Here is a 9,647-nt window from a genome sequence, read left to right as displayed (position 1 = left end):
CAATGTTTTTATTTATGTGTTGGTTTTGAAAATAGCTAAATTAATAGCTTTGTCATTTACAATGCCAATAGTTATAACTTTCGCAAATGTGACACCTATAGCATTTGTAATGCAACATGTTTTGTATTTACGTGACTTAGATGTATTGATTTTACAAATTACAATGGCTTTTAATTTTTTTAAATAATTAATACTTAAATAAAAGTGATTGTAATTTATAATGGCAATAGCTTAAACTTTTGTGAAGATTATGTTCAGTGTATTTTATTGTGGCGAGAATCCAAGAACAGAAGTGAAATATTAACATATTTTTGTGACATTTGTAATAAAGCTTGAACATTGAGAGAACATATTTGAACCAGTTGTTGTTGAATTGTTGCGCAGATTGATGCTGGGGTGGCGCTGAGTGATGCTGTGGTGGTGCTGAGGTGATGCTGAGTGGTATTGAATGGTACTGGGGTGGTGCTGAGTGATGCTGGGGTGGTGCTGAGTGATGCTGGGGTGGTGCCGAGTGGTGCTGGGGTGGTGCTGAGTGGTGCTGGGTGGTGCCGAGTGATGCTGTGGTGGTGCTGTGATGGTGCTGAGTGATGCTGGGGTGGTGCTGAGTGATGCTGGGGTGGTGCTGAGTGGTGCTGAGTGATGCTGTGGTGGTGCTGAGTGATGCTGTGGTGGTGCTGAGAGGTGCTCTGTTGGTGCTGAGTGATGCTGTGGTGGTGCTGAGTAGTGCTGAATGGTGCTGAGTGGTGCTGTGGTGGTGCTGAGTGGTGCTGTGGTGATGCTGAGTGGTGCTGAGTGATACTGGGGTGGTACTGAGTGATGCTGGGGTGGTGTTGAGTGGTGGTGCTGAGTGATGCTGTGGTGGTGCTGAGTGGTGCTGTGGTGGTGCTGAGGTGGTGCTGAGTGATGCTTTGGTGGTGCTGAGTGATGCTTTGGTGGTGCTGAGTGGTGCTGTGGTGATGCTAAGTGGTGTTGTGGTGGTGCTGAGGCGGTGCTGAGTGATGCTTTGGTGGTGCTGAGTGATGCTGTGGTGGTGCTGAGTGATGCTGTGGTGGTGCTGAGTGATGCTGTGGTGGTGCTGGGTGGTGCTGTGGTGGTGCTGGGTGGTGCTGTGGTGGTGCTGAGTGATGCTGTGGTGGTACTGAGTGATGCTGTGGTGGTGCTGGGTGGTGCTGTGGTGGTGCTGGGTGGTGCTGTGGTGGTGCTGGGTGGTGCTGTGGTGATGCTGAGTGGTGCTGTGGTGATGCTGAGTGGTGCTGGAGTGATGCTGGGGTGGTGCTGAGTGATGCTGGGGTGGTGCTGAGTGGTGCTGTGGTGGTGCTGAGTGATGCAGTTGTGGTGCTGAGTGATGCAGTGGTGGTGCTGAGTGATGCTGTGGTGGTGCTGAGTGATGCTGTTGTGGTGCTGTGGTGGTGCTGAGTGATAATGTGGGGGTGCTGAGTGATAATGTGGTGGTGCTGAATGATAATGTGGTGGTGCTGAGTGATAATGTGGTGGTGCTGAGTGATGCTGGGGTATCAGTGTTGAGTGGTGCTGTGGTGGAGCTGAGTGGTGCTGTGGTGGTGCTGTGTGGTGCTGTTGTGGTGCTGTGGTGGTGCTGAGTGATGCTGTGGTGGTGCTGAGTGATGCTGTGGTGGTGCTGAGTGATGATGTGGTGGTGCTGAGTGATGCTGTGGTGGTGCTGAGTGGTGTTGTGGTGGTGCTGTGGTGGTACTGAGTGATAAAGTGGTGGTGCTGAGTGATAATGTGGTGGTGCTGAGTGATGCTGGGGTAGCGCTGAGTGATGATGTGGTGATGCAGAGGGCAGAAAGGTACAACAAGAAGTTAAGTGCCTCACTTATTTAAGATGCACAGAGTATCTGTGGTGTGAGGAGCATTATGCCATGTGATACAGCATGAAGCTGGCAATTAACTCTTATCAACAGACCCTTTTAAAAGAAACAAAAATGTACCTGTGCACTGCTCCTGCAGAGAGGGCTCGGGTAGATGGCTTGGAAGAGGCAGGAATGTTAGGAATTCACAGGTGGCCAATAACAACTATTTTGCTCCTTTTAACCAAGGGAGCTGAGGTAGGAGGTTGAGGGTGGGGGTTGGGCAAATCTGAAAGATGGCCGTTGGCTGAAACACTTTGGCACACAGCCCCGGGGAAGTAGGCCCCTTCAACCAAACAAAAAAGTCTCAGTGAAAGTTCTCCCTGTGCCTATATAATGTAGCGATGAAAGTTCTCCCTATACCTACGAAAGCTAAGAAGATGAAAGAATCGGTTAAATCACAACTGGTACCCCTAATAACCACCAATGCATGCGCTCACTGCAATAGGTTTTTAACGAATATTCGCGCTGTGCTGAAGGTTCTAAAAAACGGGCGGGCCTTGACGGAACGGTTCCGTCATAAGCACAGCCCAACCGGCGCTCATGACGGAACCGTTCCGTCACAAGCATCGAAGGGGTTAAGAGTGGAGCATACTGGGATATGAGAGCAACGGCTTCTGCCATAGACAGAGGTGAGGGACTACAAGAAAACTATTTAATGTGGGTGCCATCTTTAAATAATGGGCATAATAAAGAGAATTTATGTTTTTTTGTACACTAATAAAGCATAATTAATAGAGAGACAAGTATATATATTTCAAAAAGCAGCTACACTGGTATTAAATACGATAATAAAATACTTGTAAAGGTGATTGGCAATTAGATGTATGGCTAGTATTGCTGTTAGCTACGCCAAACATCAATGCTCGGAAAGTCCGACATTGAATACTGCTGCAGCATTCTTTGGTGGTAACTGTATGCCACAGGAAAGATAGCATTGACTTGTCTAAGGGAAACAAGGAGCAATGGGAAGTGCTTGTGGGGACCTGGCATCGCACGGGGAAATTAGCCAGCAACAGCAGGAAACTTAAAACAAAAAAAAAAACGGTATGCATGAGCAGGATTTCAGAGAAAAAAAGACGGTGACAAATGGCAGCTGCTCAAGACTGCCAAACTGACGGGGTAGAAAAGAATGTGTTTAAAAACAAGCATTGGCGGCCCCTTTGAAGAGAATGTAATGGTACAAGCAGCAGTCACTGAGCTCCGCCAGACAGAAGTACTGCGGCAAGCCTCTGACATCACACAGGTATGACTGGTGCCCCATGAGCAAGAGAGGGCAGCGGAGCTCTGGGGTCAGACGGCGCAGTCATTCACAAGCGCCCGGGGCATCCTGAGGTGTCCACACGGGATCAACAGACAAGTGTGTGTCATCGAAGCTGTTGGCTAAAGAAATCAGACACCCATACAATGTGTTACATACGGCATGGGGCCACTTGTCAACTATGAACTGCACAGCAGTCACCAGAGTGGATTAAAAGCGCGAGAGCAAGAAAGTTTTCTTACTTGTTGAAAGAGATGGGCTTCTCCTTGTCATACCTGTTCCCTGCAACCGTAAGCTGAGCAGGACTGCACCATCTTCACACCGAGCACTACGACTGCTGCGCGTTTTTAAGAGAGGACGAACAACATTGATATGTGCCTTTTTGTTTTAACAAATAACTCGTTTTGCGCTACTATTTGATTGCATCTTTATTTATTGAGTTAAGGGAAATAGACGCCCTTCTCCAGTCACCAAAATGGCCGAAGCAGCTTCATTAGTGAATGTCACGTGATCTAAAGAGATCCTTGCGTTATAGGCTGAAGCTATTCTCACCATGACTGTGCTGCGATTGGTGTGTAGTTTGCTAGTCCCGCCCCTTGATCAATCACCGCCCCTTGAACAATCACAATGTGGAGCAGAATTGTACACAAACTGCTATTACAATATCGATATCAGACCTTCCTGAACACCAATGTATGTATAAATGGGCCGGTATTTTTTTTGTGAAAAAGATAGCAACCCTAAGTCCTGTCCTTTTTTTAGGTTCTCACTGAATTCGAACCCCCTTCGGAACACAGGAGATTCCGGGCGGTGATGTAAATCATAAAATAGTCGTGTGAGCACAGAATACTTTACCAACTCAGAACTGGGCGGAATAAAAAAACAGGCGGGCGCACGCACTTCCGCGCAGGCGCAGAGTGTTCTTGGCCGCTTCTCCGCTTGCTGATGACGTACAAGAGGTGATGGACGGGACGAGAGGAGCCCAAGAGACTCGGTGAGTGGGGGGGAAGGGGGAAGGGGGGGACGCGCGTGTGTCTGTGTGTGTTTGAGTGGGTCTGTGCGTGTTTGAGTGTGTCTGTGCATGTGTCTGTTTAAGGGGGGGTGTGTGTGTGTATGCAGTGTGTGTGCGTGTGGCTGTGTATGTGCGCATGTGTGAGTGTAGCTGTGTTTGCGGACCTCAAGGAATCTGAGTCAGGGGATCGGCACGGCGCCGGGCTGGGCGTGCGCGCCCACGAGGTGAAGTCGACGCTCGTGCCCGACCCCTGTCTCAGATTCCCAGGCGACGGGCGGCTATATTTGTCGAGCTGGACTCCAGCATGCTTCGCATGCTTTCTCCAGCTCGACCTAAAAATATTTTAACCAAGTTTAAAGTGGTAAAAAAAGTTAGGGTTTGTAGAATGCGGCGAATTTCTGCGATTCTTGTGGTTTCCATTGGGTGTCGCAATTTACCAAGAAAACACACACAGCAAGCTATTGCAGTCATGCAGATGCCATCCCTTTACGGTGACGTTGCGGGTGTCACCTTGTGTTAGGAGTGCACAATATAAGGACACCTGTTGCATTAAACCACCTCCAGAGGCTGGACGGGTGGCCGCGTTCTCTCTGCACAGATAGTGTCAGCGTCTGCAGGGGCGCACAACGGAACCATGGTGCGAATTCGGACATTTCTGGCAGCTGCATTTCAGAAGGAAAGTTTATTTTATTTTTTTGGCAGGAGGGCAGCTATTTCGTCTGAATTGATTCGATGCCATGTGACAGAGAAAGTCGCAAAAGACCTAGGGCTCGGTCTGACAGATATTTGGGCACAGATTCGAGATAGTGCCCAGAGGAAACGGCACAGGAATTTCCCTTTATTCTAAAGAACGTGACGTGTACACGAAGGAGAAGGTGGACCGGGGGAGTCATAACAAATGCTTTCTGCTGACTCTTAACATTGTTCATCAGAAACCTAGATGCGTCACCGAGTTCAATTAGAAATTCTGTGCATTAAAGAGATGACTTTTCCTAGCAAGGGGACGGTTTAAAGATTAGTGGGGACGCCTGCCTCTCCCGAAAGCGAGCGATCCAGCATGGGTCTCAATTCAATTCAATTCATAAATATAGCCGAACTAAGAAAAGAGTGACAGCGCCTATTAAAAACAGGAAGAGCTTGCGTTAGAGAAAGCGCTAGACCGCGAAGCAGCGGGGGTGCATCACCAGGTGCTCACATCACAGATGGGTACAGAGCACCCAGATCGGCCTGGCACTCTGCACACCAGAGTATATGTTTTTGATATTAATGCCCACTCACCAGCGCTCGCGCATGAGCTTCAGGGAGGACGTGAAAACTATAGTCCCGGCAACAGATGTCAGAGGTCACGTCTCCTACCATTTTGGCAACAGTCGGCTGAGAGCACAAATACCCAATGCAAAGCTGATTCAAAAGGAGGGGTGGGTTTCTAGCTGCGAGGTTTGATTTTGAAGTGGACGAGTTCCATCAATTAGAAATGCAGGCGAATGACACTCCAAGGATAATAGCTCACTGTTAGCGTTTAATAAAAATTATTTAGTAAACAGCAGCTCTCCAGTGATTACAAACACATCTCTGCTATAACCAGTGGCAGAAACGGTCCCATTGGCACAGAGATCTCCAGGTTCAAAGAGCAGGATTTAGATTTCAATGACAATGACAATTTGGCAATTCCTGCAACGCAGTCACTGAACATCCATAGGCAGAGAAGAGGCCTTTGCATACAAAACATCTAATATTGTAGAAGTCCACTGCACTCCTGCTACCTCCAACCCTCAAATGATCACTCTTGAGATATCCGACATAAATGACAATGTCTGAGTGCTTGGTTTTCCGTCCTATATTGTTTAGGTGAAGGAAAAGACCCAAAAAGTCTTCCATGTTTTCTGTGACTGTCACAGACCAAGACTGTGATCCAAAAGCCAGTATATCATCCACTTTAGTAAACAACGCTCTCCAGTCTTCATATATATCAATAAACTCGGACACCACGGTCAACTATGCTCTTCTTTCTATGGACTAGGAGCAATTTTGTGAACTAAAGTTTAAAGTGATGGCCAGAGTGAACGTTCCCTTGTCATATAAGCATTGATGCTGTCACAGTTGTTATTGGGATCAGAATGGCAATGCACCTCAGATACTGCATCCTTTGCCCACCTCCCATGAGTTCACTGGAGTAGAGCTGACTCCTCCTTCCTCTGAACAGGGTAATTTGCTTGTAAATGTGATGCTGTAGATTATGACTCTAAACAGAATGTCTGGCTCTCCTTCCACGTGTGAAGGGCCTCAGACCTGGACCACCTCGACGTGGGGTAGAGATCCGAACTGCTTACCTTTTTTCATGAAAAGGAAACTCTGAAACAGACACTAGTAGTTTATGTGAAAGATAATGGGCAACCTCATCTCTGCCAGTGTAACACTGTGGCAGACAGTATCCCTGAAATTCCCTCTGATATAAGCAGCATCGACCCTCCTTCTGAGGAAGTACTTTCCATTATATTTAGGGAATGCCGTTGCTGTTGTCTTCTGTTTCTCCCCCAATCTCTTATATGTAAAGACTCTAAGCATTTTGAATCTGCACATTTAACCTGTAATGGTCTTCCGGTCGTGGGCTTCCTGTGCATGGAATGGATTAGACCCGTTTTGAAGGCCTTCTCTCCTGAAGTGAGTTCAGCATTAGGCTCAGGGTAGAAACGTGTCAGTCGTTGTATTTTAAATCCTTAACGATAATAGTTATGAAGAGTAATGTACTGTCATTGAACCTGTTAACCTTTGTGCATGACTATCCTTGATGTGCAGCATGGCTATCATTCCAGACAGTGACCTACTGCGTGAAGTCTTCATCTGTTTCCTAAGTATTTTGCCACAAATCTCCACATGTTATTATTACTATCTTCCCTTTAAAAAGGAAGAAACATACATATTTCTGTTGACGTGTAGCAAACACACTCTGGGGCATATTATCAAGAAGGGCGTTAAAATTATCGCCGCTTTGGCGGCAGGATACTGCCGCTAAAGCGGCGATAATGGGCTTGATAAAATGCCCTTGAGAATTCCAATAGAAGCCCATGTTCACACCAGAACCTGGGCTTCTATTAGAATTCTCCAGAGCATATTATCAAGCCCATTATCGTAGCTTTCGCGGCAGTTTCCTACCGCTAAAGCGGCGATAATTTCATCGCCGTTTCTTGATAATTTGCCCGTCTTTTATTTATCTTAAATGATCCAGTCATTTGATAAAATTTCAGATACAATTTGGTCAAATGCAAAAAAAAAAAAAAAACGTATTTCACTAAATGATGTCTGCAATAAAGCGACTTTGCTAGAGGCCAACCCAATCGTCAAAAAATCAATACAGTGGAAAAATCATTGTTGCCTCTTTCCATAGTTTTCCACTTACATTGAATTGCGTAAAGCAATTCTGCCACCTTAACAATAATTGATTACAACTACGTACAACTTTAGCAGCCGCGGTCCGTGCAGGTAGGTGGGGTGGAGGGTCCACTGAGGGGGGATTTCGAGGCTCGGTGCAGAGGGGAAAATTAAATAATTAATTTTCTCACAGCATCGTCCCTCGAAATACCCCCTTACCAGGCCCCACCACTGTTACCTGCACGGACCGCGGCTGACGATAGCAATTTCAGAATACATAATGAAAAACATGCAATTATGTATCCTAAAGATCATTGGAATGCCAAATATACTTGTAATATAAATGTTCTTGCTGTATTGTCCCCGTGCTAGAAATGTTAATGTTGTGTTCTTGATGCAATATTACTTGAAAAGTATAAGGCCGCATTTGTTTATGCGTGTCATAAAACACTTTAAAGGTCTCTCATAAGTTGTAATTAACAACCGATCATATAATAAAGCAAATATGTTCAAAGATAAAATACGTTGAGACATTTGCTGAGCCAAATTTGCGTGATTAAGTGAACGTATTGTAGACTAAATTGTCAGCTTATTTCATAGGCGAGAGATGCGAGTTTTTCTGTTTTTTTAGAAATGCACTTTCCGATTTGGGAAAAATACCTGAGTTGGATATTCCTATTAGCATTTTCTGGGACCATGCATCCTTCCTCTAACCAGAGAACTGAGGCGTGTGCTGAGTTGTATTGGTTACAATACAGTTCTGCGCATATGAGGATACGTGCTGACTTGTCGACAAAACCGCTAATATTGTGCTAACATATGAAGTCTGGTATATATTCCCAAAACATGTCTTTATTGTAATTAAGCCACATATGAATGAGTTGTATTGTTTGTAAAGCTATTGGCCTTATTTTGACCATTGTATTCAAACAATGGCCGCCCGTAGCCCTTAAAATCCTTTCTAAAATATGCGTGAAATGCATTTTGGTTTGAGTGTGTGTGTGACCCTCGGCACGTTTGGCCGGTAAAGTATTTGCCGTTTTGCTGCCAGGTGTTTTGTTTCGTGTTTGTTTCCCTCATATTTAAGACATGAGTTAGGGCTAGCATGTCATTAATACCGTGAGGGCCTCCATCACCTGTCACAGGTGATGCTCGTGGGTGCCACGGATCATCACCCCGGTTCTATGCATGCTGATAAGCAGATGGGGCAGCCCAGATATAGTGTCCCGAACTCACCACAGCAACTGGAATGTGTTTTTTTAATTGAATGCTCAGTCATTGAACTATAAATATAGGGCCATGTTACGTCGGAGTGTGTTCGTGCAGGGCACTGCTGTGTGTTTGTTTTTAGGTGACTGAGTGTATTGCTAAAGCACAAACACATAACTCGGATTTTCTCGGAGTATGTGCAGCAGGCAGTATAACTGGAAAGGCAGGCAGTCCACGCCCAGTGTTTCCAAGATGCGCTCTCTGCAGCACATGCTCTCTGCAGCACATGCTCTCACTCTGAAAACAACCCGAGTTAACTTTATGCTTTTTAGAAAGTGCCTTGCATATAAACAGGAAGTCATCAATGCCCTGCATGGAACGCATTCTCTCATGACACCACCCCAGATCTTGTCTATGGGTTTAGTATTTCTTGTCATCTCACATAGTTCTGTTTAATTATATTTCTCTAAAACCTGTTCCCCACGTATAAATCTTTCCTGCGTAGTCAGCATCCATTCCACAATGCTATAGTTTACTGGTCCTCTCCAAAGACTGTAAAGAGAACAAGCATTAGAAATGCAATAGGTCTCGCAGCATTAGAGTTAGTGCTTTTAGAATTGTTAATGGGTTTTTTTGTAAATCTTTAGCATGAGGTTGAGGGTGAGTGAGGGTGAGTGAGGGTGAGGGGTTGAGGGTGAGTGAGGGTGAGGCTGAGGGGTTGAGGGTGAGGGTGAGTGAGGGGTTGAGGGTGAGGGGTTGAGGGTGAGTGAGGGTGAGGGGTTGAGGGTGGGTGAGGGGTTGAGGGTGAGTGAGGGTGAGGGGTTGAGGGTGAGTGAGGGTGAGGGTGAGTGAGGGTGAGGGTGAGTGAGGGTGAGTGAGGGTGAGGGTGAGTGAGGGTGGGTGAGTGTGAGTGAGGGTGAGTGGGGGT

Source organism: Lissotriton vulgaris, unplaced genomic scaffold (genome assembly GCF_964263255.1).
Source record: "Lissotriton vulgaris unplaced genomic scaffold, aLisVul1.2 SCAFFOLD_2278, whole genome shotgun sequence".
Classification (NCBI taxonomy): Eukaryota; Metazoa; Chordata; class Amphibia; order Caudata; family Salamandridae; genus Lissotriton; species Lissotriton vulgaris.
Note: the sequence above shows the minus strand (reverse complement) of the source record.